Source organism: Phocoena phocoena, chromosome 17, assembly GCF_963924675.1.
Source record: "Phocoena phocoena chromosome 17, mPhoPho1.1, whole genome shotgun sequence".
NCBI lineage: Eukaryota > Metazoa > Chordata > Mammalia > Artiodactyla > Phocoenidae > Phocoena > Phocoena phocoena.
Window position 1 is genome coordinate 29742479 of NC_089235.1, and position 18158 is coordinate 29760636.

Genomic DNA, 18158 nt, shown 5'->3' on the forward strand with positions numbered 1-18158 from the left:
CTGGTGGAGTCCCCAGGTAATTCTGACATGCAGCCAGGTTGAGGAAAACTGGTAGTGGATTAGAAATGTGTGTCATTAGTGAGCTTTGGGTAAAGAGATTTTTTGGAGAATACCAGTTATTTTATTTTCTCTAGCTGAATTTTAATGAACGAAGGTGGCAGAGAGTGTGTGTGTACGTAATGCATCTGAATAACCGGAAGTAGTTTGATAGTAGCTAGAGTATGCCTTTTTCTCTTCTGGATCCTATGTTCTAAACAACTCTAATATAGCTTTGCTTCTAAACGGGAGCTATAAAGATGAGTTGGAAAAAAAAATCGCACATCTGTGGGGATTGGTGCTGCTACTATTGACCTGGGCCCAAGTCTCTGCTCTGTCTGCCTTGAATTCCTTACCTACCACATCCCTGTTAAAACAGGGAATTTGGTCTATGTTTATAGACCATTGTATTCCCAATGCCTCCTTCACCAAAGGAATTGGCAGGTAAAGCCTCCTTACCTTTCTTCCCAGACAATTTCAGAGATATCTGGACTTTCACTCATTCTTTTCTCTTTCTAGTCTCAGTGTAAGAACTATGTCTGTACCTCTGCATTAAATCTCAACCAATCCTGACTTCTCAGAGATCTTGTTGTAGTAATCATTGTCTTTTCTGTGACGTCAGCTGCTTGCTGCCTGAAAGCATGCTCAAGTCTCTTCTGTCTTCAAAAACAAACCTATGTACGCCTCCCTTTAAGGCTGTATCTCTTTTCCTATACAATCATACGTCTGAACAGAGGTTTCTGGCTGTTCATTTACTTCTGAAGCCTCTGGCCTCTGGGCCCCTACCACTCCATTAAAATTGCTCTTGCTAAAGGCCTGGTAACATCCGTACAGTCCAGTAAACAGTCTTCTCTTTTTACTGATCTTACTGGGGTGCTTGGTGGGCCTAGCCACTCTTCTTTTCCTTGAAATTCTTTTTTGAAGTTTTCTTCAACCCTGTGTGTGGTCTTCATCTACCGTTCAGCCTTTCAGTACTGCTCTTCCCTGCTAATTGTATGCAGTAGGCCTTTCCTGGATGAAGGACCACCTGTCGCAGCAAGTGGCTTCAGTTCACTCTTGCAGTTCACTTTTGAACTCTGCTTACCTTTACCTCCAGTATCTATTTTCTGAGGTCTGTTTCAGTCAGTCAGTAATACTTTTGGGGGGCCTTCCCTCGGCCAGGCTTTTAGCCTGGGTTCTGGGAATAAATAAGATGGAGTCGCTGCCCTTGGAGGTCGGCATGGGGTTGGAGACAGAAGTAAGAGGTTAAGATAACTGAACGTAAATCATTGAGAATGATAAAATAGGGTGAGGTGGTAGAGTTGAAGGAGTGAGGCTTTGGCTGTGCCTGGGCTGACTAGAGATTCTTTCTGAACGGGTCATACTTGAGTGGAGCCCTAAGGCTGAGAAGGTAGCCAAGGGACTGTCAGATGGAGAGTGAAAACAGAGGTCTCTCAGCAGCACAAGGTATTCAGGTTAGGGATGGCAGGAATGCCAGTGAGAGAGAAAAGAGGGGAGGAGAGAGGTAGGAAATGTAGGGGCAGCAGGTCACGTGGGGCCATGTACGAGTTTGGATTTATTGTAGTTAAAAGGAGAGAACATTGGGTGTGAAACAGTTTTTGTGACGCGTACTGTTTTGGAAAGCCCACTCTGACCACTGGTAGAGGATGGATGTGGTGTGGGAGCAGGGAGACCATGTGCCTGTAGTTTAGATGAGCATTTATGAAGCTTGGAGAAGAGGGTTGTGTTGGGGATGTTGAGAAGTACTCTCCCTTGCTTTTATCCCTGCATCTGACTAGTCCACCAGTTATAGGTTCTGGTCCTTAATATCTCTGCTTCTTCCTCTATCTCAGGCCATTTCCAGCCTAGCCCACTTTCAGGCTACCCTCAGGACACTGTTATAGCAGTTTTTCCGAAATGTAAGTGTGTTCCTTCCCTGCTGAACATGCATTGTCTCTCTGTGGCTTTCTTAGTACTCCTCATGGTGCAGCTTCCTTCTGCTTTAAGCTTTCATCTCTTGCAGCTCGCTCTCCATATGCTTCCCTGAGCAAGAACTACTTGTGTTTTTGCTGCCCATATTGGTGGTCTCACTTCTCTGAGCACAGAAGATCTCAATCGCACTTCTTTCCTCTCATGTTTACAGCGCTATGCAGGAGTCCTCCACAACTCATGTCAACTGTTACCATGTCTCAGAAGCCTTTCCTGACACCTCTTCACCTGTCCCACAAAATCTGATTTAGATGCTTCTTTTCTGTACTACGGCAGTATTCTCTGCATGGCCCTGTCAGTGAGCTTGAAGCTGCTGATTTCCTTGTCTGTTTCCACTGCTAAATTATAGACTCACTGAGGGCAAAGAGCATATCTTAGATCATTTTTGTATTCCTAGTGTTTAACACACTACCTGAAAACATGCCTAGTAGATATATATGCTGAATGACTTAAATCAGAAAAAGTGTTAAAAGAAGTGCCTGTTATCTACTTTGTTTATTGGTCAGCTCTTTTTTGCCCCATGGTACATTGATTCTCTTTTACTGGGAAGATTAGAGGCTTGAGTCAGGATTTCATAGGGAGTGCATGGAGACCCAGTCTGTTTATTGAGTGAATCCTTGTCTGGTGGTGCAGAGAGGTCCAGGAGAGAATGGGTATGAGGTGGCCACTGTTTGATCATGGAAGAGGAGGGCAGATAATTTCAGTAGAGAGGTGAGGGGGCAACTAAATTGCACCGGTGGAGGAGTGAGTAGGAGGTGAAAAAAGGTTGGCTTTTCTTTCTTTCTTTCTTTCTTGCTTTCTTGCTTTCTTTCTTTTCTTTCTTTCTTTCTTTCTTTTTTTTAATTTCTCATTTTGTCTTCTTGTTGTTTTTTAATAATACACAAACCCAAAGTCTGTTTGGTGGCCAAAAAGAAGAGGGTATAAATGTGGGGAGGGAGTATATCTTAGGAGGTGAAAGTTGTGTAGGTACTCGGTCACTTTGGAAAGTAGGAGGGTATACTTCATTTTCAGAGACTTATACTAGGACAGGGTTATGTAGTATATTTTTATAAGAATCTCCATCAGAAATTATTTAAAATAAGGTAGATGGCATGAGTGTCTCAGAAGGTTGAAGTTTTAGGTTTCTAAGTAACCTCCGTATTCAGAAAAATTAGCTGATAAAATTGCAATATAGTAAGACTGTGTTTTTCTATAAATGCTTTATTTTTCATTCTCATATTTAATATTGTTTTTTCATGTTATATTCTTAATAATTTAGCATTTATACAGCACTTTATAATTCACAAACTGCTTATATGATACTAATTTCTTCTAAGACATCTGCTGCTGAGAGAGGTTAAGTTACTTGTCCAAGGTCATGTCAATTTATTTATTTTTTTATTTTTATTTTTTTGCGGTACGCGGGCCTCTCACTGTTGTGGCCTCTCCCATTGTGGAGCACAGGCTCTGGACGCGCAGGCTCAGTGGCCATGGCTCACAGGCCCAGCCACTCCGCAGCATGTGGGATCTTCCTGGACCCGGGCATGAACCCGTGTCCCCTGCATTGGCAGGCGGAATCTCAACCACTGTGCCACCTGGGAAGCCCGTCTTTGTCATTTTATAGATATAAAAACTGAGGCACTGGGACTTCCCTGGTGGCACAGTGCTTAAGAATCCGCCTGCTGATGCAGGGGACACGGGTTCGAGCCCTGGTCCGGGAAGATCCCACATGCCCCGGAGCATGCAACTATCAATTACATAATTAAAACAAATTTTTAGTAGCCCGTGCGCCACAACTACTGAGCCTGTGTGCTGCAACTACAGAAGCCCATGCGCCTAGAGCCCGTGGTCTGCAACGAAGAGTAACCCCCTGCTCGCCCAACTAGAGAAAGCCCATGCACGGCAATGAAGCTGAATTTAACCTTATGCCTCCTCAAATTATCATGGCACACACCCTTATACCCGCTGCCCATTAATTCCCTGCCATTTATTTCCTAGTTTATTTCCTGCAATTTATTTATTCACTAAAAATTCACATCCAATAGCTGGTCAAACTACTTACTCAGTTCTCTTCCTCATTCTCGTAAATTCTAACCAAGGTAATTCTTGATTCTGGGTACTTTAAATTCTATCTAGTTCTTTGCCTTAAAACAGCTTTCCATCACAGTAAGGCTCCAGTCACAGCACAAAACACAATCAGAGCAACTTAACTTGCTCTGATTTTCCTATCAAGGTGTTTGCCCCCAATTAATAATAGTTACAATTACCTACCCAAAGCAAAACTAACAACCCACGCTTTCAAATAAAACGTGTTTCATGTGAACTTCAAGCCAGCAAGATTTACAAGGTCTTCTTGTCCATACAGAATGCAAATTCCTTCCCAGAAAAGCAATAAATAATTAATAATAGACTTTGGACAGAGGATTGGAGGCTAAGCAAGCAGTAACTACAACATACCAAAGTAAAGGCCAGTCTGGAGATCAAATATCAAAGATACTTCTATTCTGAGCTGACAGAAGTACTGGTTTTTGCTCTTTTCCAAGTCAGAGGCTGGCAGATTTTTAAAAATTACATTTACTGCAAAGTTAATATAAAACTCTCAATATCTAGTAATGTTAGAAATTACAAGAAACCCAAGTCAGATCCTGTCAACAAGTAAGCTTTTGCTTATAGAAGATCTGCAGCCTGGCTGACAGGTGGGGTGGGGGTAGAAACAAATAATTGAAAAGAAGAAACCATCATGTGCCAGAGTCCAGTGTGAATCTGGATTTGAACTTCTGCTCCCACATTTACTAAGAGGCAGCATAACAGTGGCTGAGAGAGTAAATTCTGCAGCCAGACTGCCTGGGTTCAAATCCCAGTTCCACTACTGGCAAGCTCCTTTACCCCACAGTGCCTCAGGTTTTTTTTGTTTGTTGCTTTTTTTCTAATTTTATTTATTTTTTTGGCTGTGCTGGGTCTTCATTGCCGCTGTTTTATTTGAAAGCGTGGGTTGTTAGTTTTGCTTTGGGTAGGTAATTGTAACTATTATTAATTGGGGGCAAACACCTTGATAGGAAAATCAGAGCAAGTTAAGTTGCTCTGATTGTGTTTTGTGCTGTGACTGGAGCCTTACTGTGATGGAAAGCTGTTTTAAGGCAAAGAACTAGATAGAATTTAAAGTACCCAGAATCAAGAATTACCTTGGTTAGAATTTACGAGAATGAGGAAGAGAACTGAGTGAGTAGTTTGACCAGCTATTGGATGTGAATTTTTAGTGAATAAATAAATTGCAGGAAATAAACTAGGAAATAAATGGCAGGGAATTAATGGGCAGCGGGTATAAGGGTGTGTGCCATGATAATTTGAGGAGGCATAAGGTTAAATTCAGCAAGGTTTTTGACTGTTACAGCAAGGGGCGTGCAGTAACAATACAAATGTTTGTAGATTTGAGAAAGGAAAAGAAATTTGTTTTAATTATGTAATTGATAGTTTAAGAGCAGATTGATTACACAGAACAATTTTGAGAGCAAGGTGGTCACATAGTTTGGAAATGGTTAAAATTGGCAGTTAAAAGGGAATCTATAGATGGATCAAGATTTAGTGCTTAAAAAATTAAAATTGTGATGTGTATGGTACATTTCAGTGTAAAATTATTTTGCTTATTAGCTTGAGGTGGCAGCAGATACATATGTACATATTTTTTAATTAATTAATTTATTTATTTATTTTTGGCTGTGTTAGGTCTTCATTTATGTGCGAGGGCTTTATCTAGTTGTGGCGAGCGGGGGCCAGCCACTCTTTATCGCGATGCGCGGGCCTCTCACTTTCGCGGCCTCTCTTGTTGTGGAGCACAGGCTGCAGACGCGCAGGTTCAGTAGTTGTGGCTCACGGGCCTAGTTGCTCCGCAGCATGTGGGATCTTTCCAGACCAGGGCTCGAACCCGTGTCCCCTGCATTGGCAGGCAGATTCTCAACCACTGCACCACCAGGGAAGCCCAGATACATATATTAATGAGAGGCAAATTTTGAGACAAGTTAACTATAAAGCAGACTTTCCATGTAATTGTTTGAGAGGAATAACACTTAAAAATAAAATAATATGATTGATTATAAACTCATCGGACACAAGAAAGTGAGATAGGTAGAGACTAGGAAGAGAATGAACTTACGAAAGGGGAGATATGAGATACAGCTGAAAAAGAAAAGTCAAGGAAAGAGGCCTAGATTTGTGTTGCTGGAAAAGTACAGGTAAAAATTGGAAGGTGATTGAAAACAGAACCAGAAGGCTTGGGGAAAATTCCTATATTTATTTACCTCCTCTGGTTGAAAATCCGAAACTGGGTGGGGATAAGTAATAAGAGTTGGATATTAATACTGACTTAGGAAATTTGGCATTTTGAAGATAAATACATTTTCCTCATAAAAAATACTTCCTGTGTTCTTCCCATAAACTGACATATATTGTGCACTAAAAGGAACTTTGAAATTTACTGAAAGTGCAGAAAGATGGAAGAAAGTTGTGGTTATTAGATCCTATGATTAGATAGGCATTTCAGCGGCCATGGCTCACGGGCCCAGCCGCTCCGCGGCATGTGGGATCTTCCCGGACCGGGTCATGAACCCGTGTACCCTGCATCGGCAGGCGGACTCTCAACCACTGTGCCACCAGGGAAGCCCTAGATAGGCATTTTCACATGAAAATAAACACCCAGACTGTAGTTGGAAGATAAAAAGTACCTGTGGATGCCTGTCTTCATTTGTCCTTTGTCTGGTAGGTAATGCAAGTGCTCTTCAAGTCACTGGAATGGCACAGTTTAAAAGTGTTATTCCTTTTCACCCAGTGGCACTTGTAAATTATCAGGAGGGTAAAATTCCTAGGTTTTGAGGATTAAGAGGATTAATTAAGTGAAGTTTATACATAGAGGTCAGTGTGGACAAGTAAACTTTTTAAGAAATCACCTAGCTTCTATCCCAAACTATTAAAAGTATGTATTGAGACCTTAACACCAAGTTTATTTGAAGGTAGAGGAAAAGGCACAGTGGTTGAGAGATCCTGGTAAGAAAAGCCCCATGGGAGATAGAGTAGGAATTAAAAATAATGGTAATGTTACAGTATTAAAATTTGAAATGGTTGTACTTAGCCTACTTCCTTGAGATGGGAATGTGAAAATTTGGAACTGTGAAGTGCTATGCAGGCATAAACTAGGGATGGTATCGCCACTAGGTGCTACTAGGACAGAGGAGAGCTGGGGGGACTGAAGGCAGACAGAATCTGAAGAGAGAGCGCAGTGCTGGAGATAACTGCTCGGAGATGCCGAGCAGAGTAGCGCCTGCCAGTCCAGTGTGGGGTCATCCCTGCCAGTCAGTGGAATGGAAGTGCGCAAGATACAGTATTGGCACAGAAGCAGAGACTGGAGTGAGGGTGACTGCATGAGGTGAGGAAGAGCAGTTGGACTCAGTGTTTGGAGGCTACGCAGGAAGTTGGAAGTGTCTTCAAATCCGTAGGATACCAGAGTGGTGATTATTTGGAGAGTTTGGTAAAAGTAAACAATTCTGAAGTTTAAAGGCATTGGGTATTGAGAAAGTTTTTGCTCCTTCCTCTTCCCTTCTCCCTACATGTAGTCCCCAGGGTTGTGAAATTGAGGCCTAATGATGAGTAGTCCCTATAAAATTGATTTTTCATTTCTGAATATTTAGGTCATACAGAAATTGTAAAGTCTAACAGAATTATGCTTTATTATAACAGGATTCCACTAGAAAAATGCCCTTGAGATACATCCAAAAAGCTGTCTATGCAGTTAGAGCCATTACATTGTTTACTAAGGTTACCCTTAGTAAAAGATCTCAGTGTGCCCAGAAATGAGAGGTTCCCAAGAAGCAGAACTCAAAACCTAGATGGTCCTGTGCAAATCAGAATGAGTTGTTTACTGTCCTGTTTTATAAATTCATTGAAATGATCAACAGTATATTTTTATAAATGATCTCTGTATAGAAGTAATATTCTTTTATTGTTTAAAATTAAATCCCCTATTTTGTAGTTTATTCTTTTTTCAAGAGGTAAGTTTTTGGTACTTTTTTTTTTTTTGGCTACGTCGGGTCTTAGTTGAGGCACGCGGGATCTTCATTATGGTGAGCAGGCTCTTTGTGCGTGGGCTTCTCTCTAGTTGTGGCACGCGGGCTGCAGAGCATGGGGGCTCACTAGTTGTGGCACACGGGCTCTAGAGTGGGCGGGCTCAGTAGTTGTGGCATGTGGGCTTAGTTGCCCCGTAGCATGTGGGATCTTAGTTCCCCGACCAGGGATCAAACCCACGTCCCCTGCATTGGAAGGTGGACTCTTAACCACTGGACCACCAGGGAAGTCCCTAGTTTATGATTTTATGAAATACTTATTTTCTACTTTAGAGTTGTTGAATCTTGGATATTTTAGGGAGAGGGAGGCTTTGTTCATCTATCTTTATCTTTGCCACACTCACTGAATTTTAAATTTTGTGCTGTTGTCTAAATGGAGGCTTTCTAACCTTTCAAGTTCCACATTCATTGGACTAAACTTCTTTAGCAACTGGTATGTACCATCCTGTCTTGTTACTGAGATGTTACCTGTGTATTAATATCATCTTTAAAACTAGAGTACCCGTATGGAAATGGGGGCTTTGTCTTGTACCATTTTTGTGTCCTTGCTATACCCACTTTACAGACTAGGCAGTCAGTATGTTTATTAATTGATCCAGGCAGTTAGATATATGATGATATTTCTCTATCTTTTCCAATCTTTAATGCTATGCGTAGTATGCAAAATGGATCAGATCTTTTGATATTTTTTTAAAAATTTTGCTTCTGACTTAAGAATGACATCATGAAGTAAGCAGACAATTAAGATGTACCTTCTAAGTGAGGAGTTGATAGGTCTGTAACCTTGGAGGACTGGAAATGTATTTTATTATCTACATTCAGGACTCTTACTCTGTTCTTTGCAGTTGAATAATAATGAACCCATATTCAACTTTGTGGCATTTTTAAAGGGTTGAGCTGGACATAATCAGCTTACGTATAACTGGCCATATCCTCTGGGCATAGGTTATGACCTAACTTCATTTGGATGAATAACCAATTCACTTTAAAGTTTGTTAAAACTCAGGCTTTGTTTTTTCTTTTGTCACACTTGGTCACACAGCTGTTAAGTGGCGGAATTGGAAATGAAATTCAAGTAGTCTAACTGCAGAATTGGCTCTTGAAAACTTTGAGCCATATTGTCTCCTACAATTTGCTTCACTTCTGTTCCCTATCCTGGTTATGGCTCCATCACCCACCCAGATAGTGAAGTGGGAAATTTCGGTTGTTCAGAATCCTTCTTCTTTCTAAGCCTCAGCTATCCCATAATCATCTGTCAGAGATCTTATACATATGCTGAGTTTTTTCCTTCACATTACCAGTGCTCTGGTTCAGATAAACTGATTTTTTTTTTTTTTTTTTTTTTCTGTACGCGGGCCTCTTACTGTTGTGGCCTCTCCCGTTGCGGAGCACAGGCTCCGGACGCGCAGGCTCAGCGGCCATGGCTCACAGGCCCAGCTGCTCCGCGGCATGTGGGATCTTCCCGGACTGGGGCACGAACCCGTGTCCCTTGCATCGGCAGGTGCACTGTCTACCACTGCGCCACCAGGGAGGCCCTAAACTGATTATTTTAAATCTAGACCCTTGCTACCAAGGTTATTCTTCTAAAATGCAGTTCTTGCTGTGGAAACCTATCAGTGTCTATCAGTTACCTTCAGGATAAGCTTTAAACTACCGTGCTTGGTATATTTTAGATACCATATGAACTATCCCATAGGATCCTATACAGTTTAGATTACCGTTTGCCTGTTGGCCTCATCACTTTGCACCAACCTTACCAATAGTTCTCCAGCGCTCCATACTTTCCATAATTCTTTCTTGAAGAATTATACTTTAAGACACAGTTCATTCAAAGGTTACCTTCTCTGTGAACCTTTTCCTGATTCCTGTAGGTTGGATTATCCATTTCTCTTGTGAACCTCAGATGTACTAGTTGACATTTTGCATCTATTTTAGTAACTGTCACACTGAAAGCTGTTTATTTGTTTATAGGTTGTCTCCTCACTAGACTATGAGCTCCTTGAAAGAAGGAATCGTGTCTTACTCATCTTTCTATCTCCAGTATCTAGAACAGTTCCTGGTACAAAGTAAGTGATTAACAACTTTATTTAACTAAAACTGTATTTAGGAGTTAAACTCCATACATGCTGACAGTTTATTATACCTATGTAGACTGAGAAATACGTTGTCATAAAAAATATGGTTATAGATCTTTAACACTTCTGAGCCACAGTTTCCTCATCTATAAGATGGAAATAGTACCTCCCTACTCATATAGTGTTATTATAATGCTCAGATAAAAGAATATATAGATATGGAAGCAACCTAAGTGTCCATCAGCAGATGAGTGGATTAAGAAGATATGGCATAGGGCTTCCCTGGTGGCGCAGTGGTTGAGAGTCCGCCTGCCGATGCAGGGGACACGGGTTCGTGCCCCGGTCCGGGAAGATCCCACATGCTGCAGAGCGGCTGAGCCCGTGAGCCATGGCTGCTGAGCCTGCGCGTCTGGAGCCTGTGCTCCGCAACGGGAGAGGCCACAACAGTGAGAGGCCCATGTACCGCAAAAAAAAAAAAGAAGATATGGCATATAAATACAGTGGAATATTTTATGCAGCCATAAAAAAGAATGAAATTTTGCCATTTGTAGCAACGGATGGACTTGGAGGGTAATATGCTAAGTGAAATAAGTCAGACAGAGAAAGACATGCTGTATGATATCACTTATATGTGGAATTAAAAAATACAACAAACTAGTGAGTATAACAAAAAAGAAACAGACTCATAGAGAACAAACTAGTGGTTACTGTTGTTAAGAGGGAAGGGGGAGGGGCAATGTAGGGGCAGGGGATTGATTAAGAGGTATAAACTATTATGTATAAAATAAGCTACAAGGATATATTTGTACAAACTGGGAATACAGCCAATATTTTATGATAACTATAAATGGAGTATAATCTTTAAAAATTATGAGTCACTACACTGTACACCTGTAACATATAATATTGTACATCAACTATACTTCAATAAAAATTATCACATTACAAAAAGAATGTATAAACAGTACATTACATGTATTTTAAGTGCCATAACATCTTTGTTATTAAATGAAGTGTGAACTAATTGCATGTTGAAGTAGATGATTTTGTTTGCTGTGTATCTTCCCTTTTAAGGCAAAATAGCACCATTTTTGAAGGATCTTTATCATTTGCAGTTTAAATTTGCAGTTATTGGTGACTGGAGGCATGCAGTCTTGAGTCTGAGGGTTGGTTTATATAAGACAAAGGGAGAAGTAGCTTGGAGGTGAGAATCTGGGCACAGAAAAAGTTTTGAGCTGTTAGAGCAAACAATCTTTTGCTTAGTTGGCATTTTCCCAGTCTGCACGGCATTTTAAACTTTACAATTTTTTTTATGTACCTTATTCTCAACCTCAGCAATTACCTTTCTGTCTAATTCACTAATAAAGTCCCTCAATTTTCTTTTAATCTACCTCCAAATGAATTCTTATCTTCACTTATCCTTAGGTCCGTCATTTACTGTTCAGAGGAAGAAGTGCCTTTTTCGTGGAAGACTAATTACACATCATCTGTATGAAAGCTCTAGCTTTTCTTTCTTCTTCTTAGGCTGCAGACATACTCCCTTACCACAACATTTGATGAATTAGTGCTCTACACTTTCCTGTATCTACTTCCTTGCCTTCCATGCATTCTTTACATTTTTAAAAATTCTGTAATTTGAACATGCCAATTCCAGATTATATGTAACATATGGAATTTAATAATAGAAACAAACATTTGGGAACCAACCATTCGACTTAGAACTAGGTCAGTACGAACACAGTTAAAGAGCTACCTGTGAGTAGTACCTCTGTAACCCCAAAATCCTGTCTTTCTCCAACCCCTGAAGTAACTGCTATTTTGAATTTTTTTTAAATTTCTTTTTTAAAAATAGTATTACCACAAATATAGTTCTTTGTTTTGAGTTTAATGTTTTGTTTGAGTCTTTTTAAAGCTTGCACAAATGGTATTTTATTATAGAGAAATGTCTATAAATCTTTATACATTTCAAAGAAAACATTCAACCATCATAAATAATAGAAAAATCTCAGAATGCATATTCATATTTATGACAAGAAAATAATCATGGAGACTTATTTTTGTACTGTGTGGATATTGTTTTACCATATATGAAAGAAAGCTCCTTATTCAGAGTGTAGCAGGTGTATTTCCACACACTAATTTCTTGAGTTTGGCAGAAGTGTTTCAGTTAGATTGATAGTGTACTCCTTGGAAGAGTCACAGCTTGTCATTTGGTTGCCCTTTGGACCTCAGCAGTTCTTCAGTGGGCTTCATTCAATTGTTTATTGATAGTATAAGCTTTTGAGACTCAGGATCCACAATGCCCCCATGTTTCTGGATTTTTTTTCAATCATGGAATCATGGCATTTTCAAAAGAAATGCATAGCAAAAGATGAGGCCATGATAACCGCCAGAAGAATACATTTCTTTCTTCTTTGTCATTAGGAGTTGGAAGCATTTCTTGATGCTCAATGTAGAACGTAGAACGTTAAATCTTGGAGGTGGGACTAAGTGAGAGGAAGATGTTAATACCTAGAACTCCTGTTTGTCTTTTTTCATTTACTATTGTGTTTCTAAGATACATTCATGTTGTTGCTTACAGCTATATAGTTCATTCATTCTCACTACTTTTCCATTGTGTGTTAGCCTAATTCTTTTAACCATTGTTCTACCAGTGGACATTTGAGCATTTTTGTTGTTGTTATTATGAAGAATGCTTATACTTGGCACACAAGTACAAAAATTTTTATAGTATGTATCTAGAATTGCTTATTGAAGGACATGCAAATGTTCAACTTTGTTTTCCAACAATTTTACCAAATTTAACACCTACCAGCAGGACTTTACCAATTTAAACACCTAGTAGCAGTGTGTAAGAGCCACCACTGCTCCATTTTTGTTGTTGTTGTTGTTGTCGTTATTTGGTACTGTCAAAACTCCTAGTTATTACCATTCTAGTGAGTTTGAAAATAATATCTCATGTGGTCTTAGCTAGTATTTCTCTGATGAATAATGAGATTGTATATCTTTTAAAATACGTATTGGCCAAACAAGTTTCCTGTGTATAAAATTTCTGTTCAGGTTTTTTTGCCCATTTGCTTCCTGTGTTTTTATTTTTTGTGTTTATTTGAGGTTCTTAAATAGTTTAAATAATAATCTTTAATCAGTTTTAAGTTTTGTAAATATCTCCCAGTTTGTGGCTTGTCTTTTAGGTTTTTTTTTTTTTTAATGATGTTTTATGGTAAACAGAAGTTCTCAGTTTCCACATAGTTAAAATACTCATTCTTTTCTTCTTTGGTTAGTATGCTTGTTTAAGAAATCTTTCCTTCTGGGAGGACACAGAACAACAGTTTTCTGCTGTAATTTCTTAAAGTTTTAAAGTTTGCCTTTCATATAATATCACTAGTCCATCTTGAATTGATTTTGTATATGATGTGAGGTAGAGATCCAGTTTAATTCTTTCCATATTGATAATATCAGGACCATTTAATTGTCCCTCCTTTCCCACAGATCTGCATTGCTACATCTGTTACCTGAGTATGTCCTTAGATACTTGGTCTTTTGGGGGACTCTTTATGTTGTTTCATTTTATTTACCCTTCTTCAGTCTTGCCAGGCATTTATTTGTTTTAGTGTTTTCTAAGAACAATGATTTTGTTGATCCTTTCTGTTACCTTTTTTCTACTTCATTAGTTTCTGTTCTTTATTATCTCCTACATTCTTTGGATTTACTCGTGATTATCTTTCTAACTTAACAGACTGGCCTGTCAACTCATTCATTTTCAGCCTTTCTTCTTTTCCTAGTATAAGTCATTAAGGCTATAGATTTGCCTCTAAGTATAACTTTTACTGTATTCCGAAAATGTTTGTATGTGGTATTTTTATCATTTAGTTTTTAGTATTTTTAGAAAAATTTCCAATGTGGTTTCTGATGACTCATGAAATATTTAGAAGTGTTATTATTTTCTATTTGTATTTAAAAAATTTATCTTTCATTATTGATTTTTAACTTAATTGCATTTTGATCAGAGCCTGGGAACAGTATGATACATATTCTTTGAAATTTAGTGACATTTTCATTATCTCCCAGTGTGTGTATTATTTTTCTGTATGTCTCATATATACTTAGAAGAATGTTTATTTTCTAGTAATTGGGTGTAAGGTTCTGTTAATTAAATCCTGCTTGTTAATCATTTTGTTTTTATTCAAATTTTTTTTTTAATTGGGGTATAGTTGCTTTACAGTGTTGTGCTAGCTCCTGCTGCACAGCAAAGTGAACCAGCCATATGTATACACATATCCCCTCCCTTCTGGATTTCCTTCCCATTCAGGTCACCACAGAGCACCGAGTAGAATTCCCTGTGCTATACAGCAGTTCCTCACTAGATAATCTATTTCATACCCAGCGGTTTATATACGTCAATCTCAATCTCCCAATTCATCCCACCCCGCATTTCCCCTGCTAGTGTCCACATGTTTATTCTCTTCATCATGTCTCTATTTCTGCTTTGCAAATAGTTTCATCTGTTTTGGTCCACTTGATCCATGGAAAATTAGTGTGTGTTGAAATCGCCCAAGGCAATGGTCAATTTGTCAGTTTCTTTCTGTGGTTCTAACAATCTTTGGAGGCTTTTCTCCCCCCAGGAGATGGTGAATTTTATTTTGCCTTGTATGGATAGAGATTTGATTTGCTTAGAAATGTTCCATGGTAAAGAGAGACTAGGAGAAAGCACAGTATGTAGAATTCTATTTTAATTTTCACTGTCAACTGGGAGAGCAGCATACTCACAGTACTGAACTCAGAGGCTGGATTCTTCAGGGTTCTTTGGCTCAGCTGCAGATTGGAGTTCTTGATCCTTGTTATGTTTCCTTTCAGACTTCTTCCATTAGTCTTTGTTCCTTCATCTCTTGGTCCATGCTTGAGTTCCCACTTTCACCTTTTGGGACACTCACCAAATCTGTTTTATTTTCATCTTTCCAGGTTGATTCTTCCTGAGGTGTTGAGCTGGAGTGACTTTTCCTCCATCACTTGTAGGGGATTGCTGCTCTATGTTTGAGCTCTGAGATCAAGCAGAAAGATTAGCACTTCACTTCACCCAAGCATTCTCTGTTGATGGAGGGGCCAGCATTACCTTTAGTAGCTAATCAGGTTTGGGAAGCTTAGAAGTTGGAGAGTGACAGTCTTTTGCTTTAGTGAGTATTTCATTTTCCAGAGACATCTCACTCTCTCTCCTTCATGCATCCCCGTCTGACTTCTGGCAGATGTGGCAAGGTCCCAATCTGAGATGACGCACTTCCTGTCCTTGACCATTACTGTTCTAAATATTCTTCACTCTGCCAGTTTGGGTGTCTCTCCTGAGGCTGTCATTCTAGTTTTGGTTCATCGAACTGATGCTGTGATTTCTCCCTTTCCTTCTGTAGCTGGTCTTCTACTTGCTGTCTCACAGGTGGGTCAGCAGGCTTTGCTGCTCCAAAGATGGAAGCTGCTTGACTAAACTGGGAAGTACCAGCAGAGGAGTCATCTTCCTTAGGAGTACTCTGAGGCTTTAGATTCAGTTTGGGTCTCTGGGAGGGTCCTCTATCATCACACCTGTAATCATCTGGAGAGCAGTTGTCTTTGGTGCTCCACGACTGAATGTCCTGTCTATCCATCTTCCCAGTGGTCCTGCTTCCTCTGTAGTCGTCATCCCTATAGTACCCACTATGACTTGTATTTCTGCCATTGTTTATCTACCATGGTCTCTGCTGCCTTAGTCATGATAGCAGCCCTGGCCTCTGTAGTGATCACAGTGTTTGCCTTCAAAGCTCTCTTCACCTCTCCGAGGTGGATAGTCAAATCCAAGCTGTCTATGGCAGGACATTTTCTCCAGTCTGTATCGATTTTGTGAGAAAGCTGATTTCTTTTTCAGCCAAAAGAATGATCATCCTTGTCTTTTTCCTGTGCTTGATTAGCAGTGTCCCCTGGAATTCTGTTACCTAGAGATTTTTTTATTGAGGTTGAGGACACAGAGCAGGGACTCCAGGTTCTCAAACTCAGCATTATTGAAACCTTTCAACCTCTCTGGATTACTGGGTTCGCGTGGTAAATACACTGCACTGATACTTAATCCTCTAAAGAATTCCTTAATGGAGACTTCGGTCTATCACAAGTTGGGTTTCCCAGAAAAGCAGTGTAGGGTGGCAGATGGGGAAATGGCTCTGGTTCCCAGGCAGCCTGTGGAGCAGTGGGCAGGATGTATTGGTTAGTTGCAGGTGCCTTATACATGTTGTCATCCTAACTGTGCCAAGTGCTTGAAACATCCTCCAGATCATCTGTTCTATCAGTCCAGCTGACTGGTTTGGGGATATAGATGCTGCTTACACCAGTGTTACTACCATCCTCAGCCTGTAAGCCTGTTAGGGAGATAGGGTTCCCATTCTTCTTGGCTCAGGTCACTTTGCTGGGCTAGGGGAAAGAACCAAAACGAGGCTTTTTTTCTTTTAAGCATGCAAATTTGGAGTTTTATTTCTACTTACTAGATTGGATCTTGTATCATTTTCTTTGTTCTCCCTAATAATGCTCTTTTTCTGCTATTATAACTAATCCCAGCTTTCTTTTTGTTTATATTTGCCTAATATGTCCTTTTCCATATTTTTGCTTTCATCCAATCAGCATCTTTATTTTGTAGGTGTCTCTTGTGTTACTTTTGAATTTGTCCGTATACATTTATTGTGATTATTTCTATATTTGAACTCTCTTTGTGCTTTCTGATAGTCCGGGTTGCTTTATGCCTTTTTTTTTCTTTCCTTTTCTAGCCTTTTTTTGGGAATTGATTTTTTTTTCTAATTGTATTCTCTTCTCTACTAGTTTGGAAATTACACTCACTTATTTCTATTCTTTTATGATTACCCTTGAAATTCTGCTGGCATACTATTAATATATAGGCTAAAGTTAAACCAGATCATAATCCCTCTGCTGGACAATGCAAGAATTTACATCATCAACTCCTATCCTCTCTCATCCTACCCTGCTCCTCCGTTATATGCTTCTGTTCCTTATTCCATATTTGAACGGTTTATATGGGTTTTATTTAAATACCATAATAAGATGTTGTTATTGTCATTTTATTCAGACAATGTTTATTTAGATTTATTTGTATGCTTACTAATTTCTTTACTCGTCTTTTCCTTCTTGCATCTCAGATCATCCTTGTGTGTAATTTTACTCTTTTATGAAGCATGTCCTTTAGATTTTGTTGAAGTAAAGGTCTGCTGCCGGTAAACTCTCTTTTGGTTTATCTGGCAAAGTCTTAATGCCTTCTGTGTCCCAGAGAGAGTTTTAGTGGTTGAATAATTTTTGTCTCAGTTCTTTGCACATAGATGCTTGTTCTACCTTTTGTGCTTCCATTGCTGCTGTTGAGAATTCTGCTATCACTTTACTCTCTTCTTTTATATGTAATCACTTTTCTCTCTGGCTGCTTTTAACATGCTCTCTTTTGGTGTTCTGCAGATTGACTGCTTTGTGTCCAAATGTGAATGTCTTTATGTTTATCCTGCCTCTTTTATATATATTGTATTTCTTAGAATTGTGAATAAATGTTTTTCATGGCTCCAGAAAATTAAGTCATTTTCCCTCCTGGTATGACCTCCTCTTTCTTCATTTTCTGAGATTATGAGTAGAAATATATTTCAGGTCACATTTTATCTTTCACGTCTTTTAGCTTCTTTTTCATATTTTCAAGCTGTTTATTTCAGCATTACTTCTAAATGATTTTTTTAGGTTTATGTTCAAGTTTACTGATTCTTAAGTTCTGTCTAATCTGAATAAACTATGGATTTTAATTAATAATAATATATTGATATTGGTTCATTGATTATGACAAGTGTAGCATACTAATATAAAATTAATAGTAGGGGAAACTGGGTATAGGGTATATGAGAACTCTGTTATCTTCACAACTTTTCTGTAAATCTGAAACTATTCTAAAATGAAGAGTTTAAACAAATTCTATATGACTCTTTTTCAGATATGC

General features: G+C 39.2%; 1 protein-coding gene and 1 pseudogene across 1 annotated transcript in view; one reads left to right on the forward strand and one right to left on the reverse strand.

The window, feature by feature from the left end:
* Window positions 1-10109: 10109 nt before the first annotated feature.
* The window catches only part of WWP1 (WW domain containing E3 ubiquitin protein ligase 1), a 91416-nt gene continuing 83367 nt past the window's right edge, over window positions 10110-18158 (forward strand). Inside the window, exon 1 of the mRNA XM_065895772.1 lies at window positions 10110-10159. The gene's annotated coding sequence lies outside the window, so the exon portion shown is untranslated. The remainder of the gene's footprint in view (window positions 10160-18158) is intronic.
* On the reverse strand, window positions 14946-17533 carry LOC136136888 (eukaryotic translation initiation factor 4B pseudogene; annotated as a pseudogene).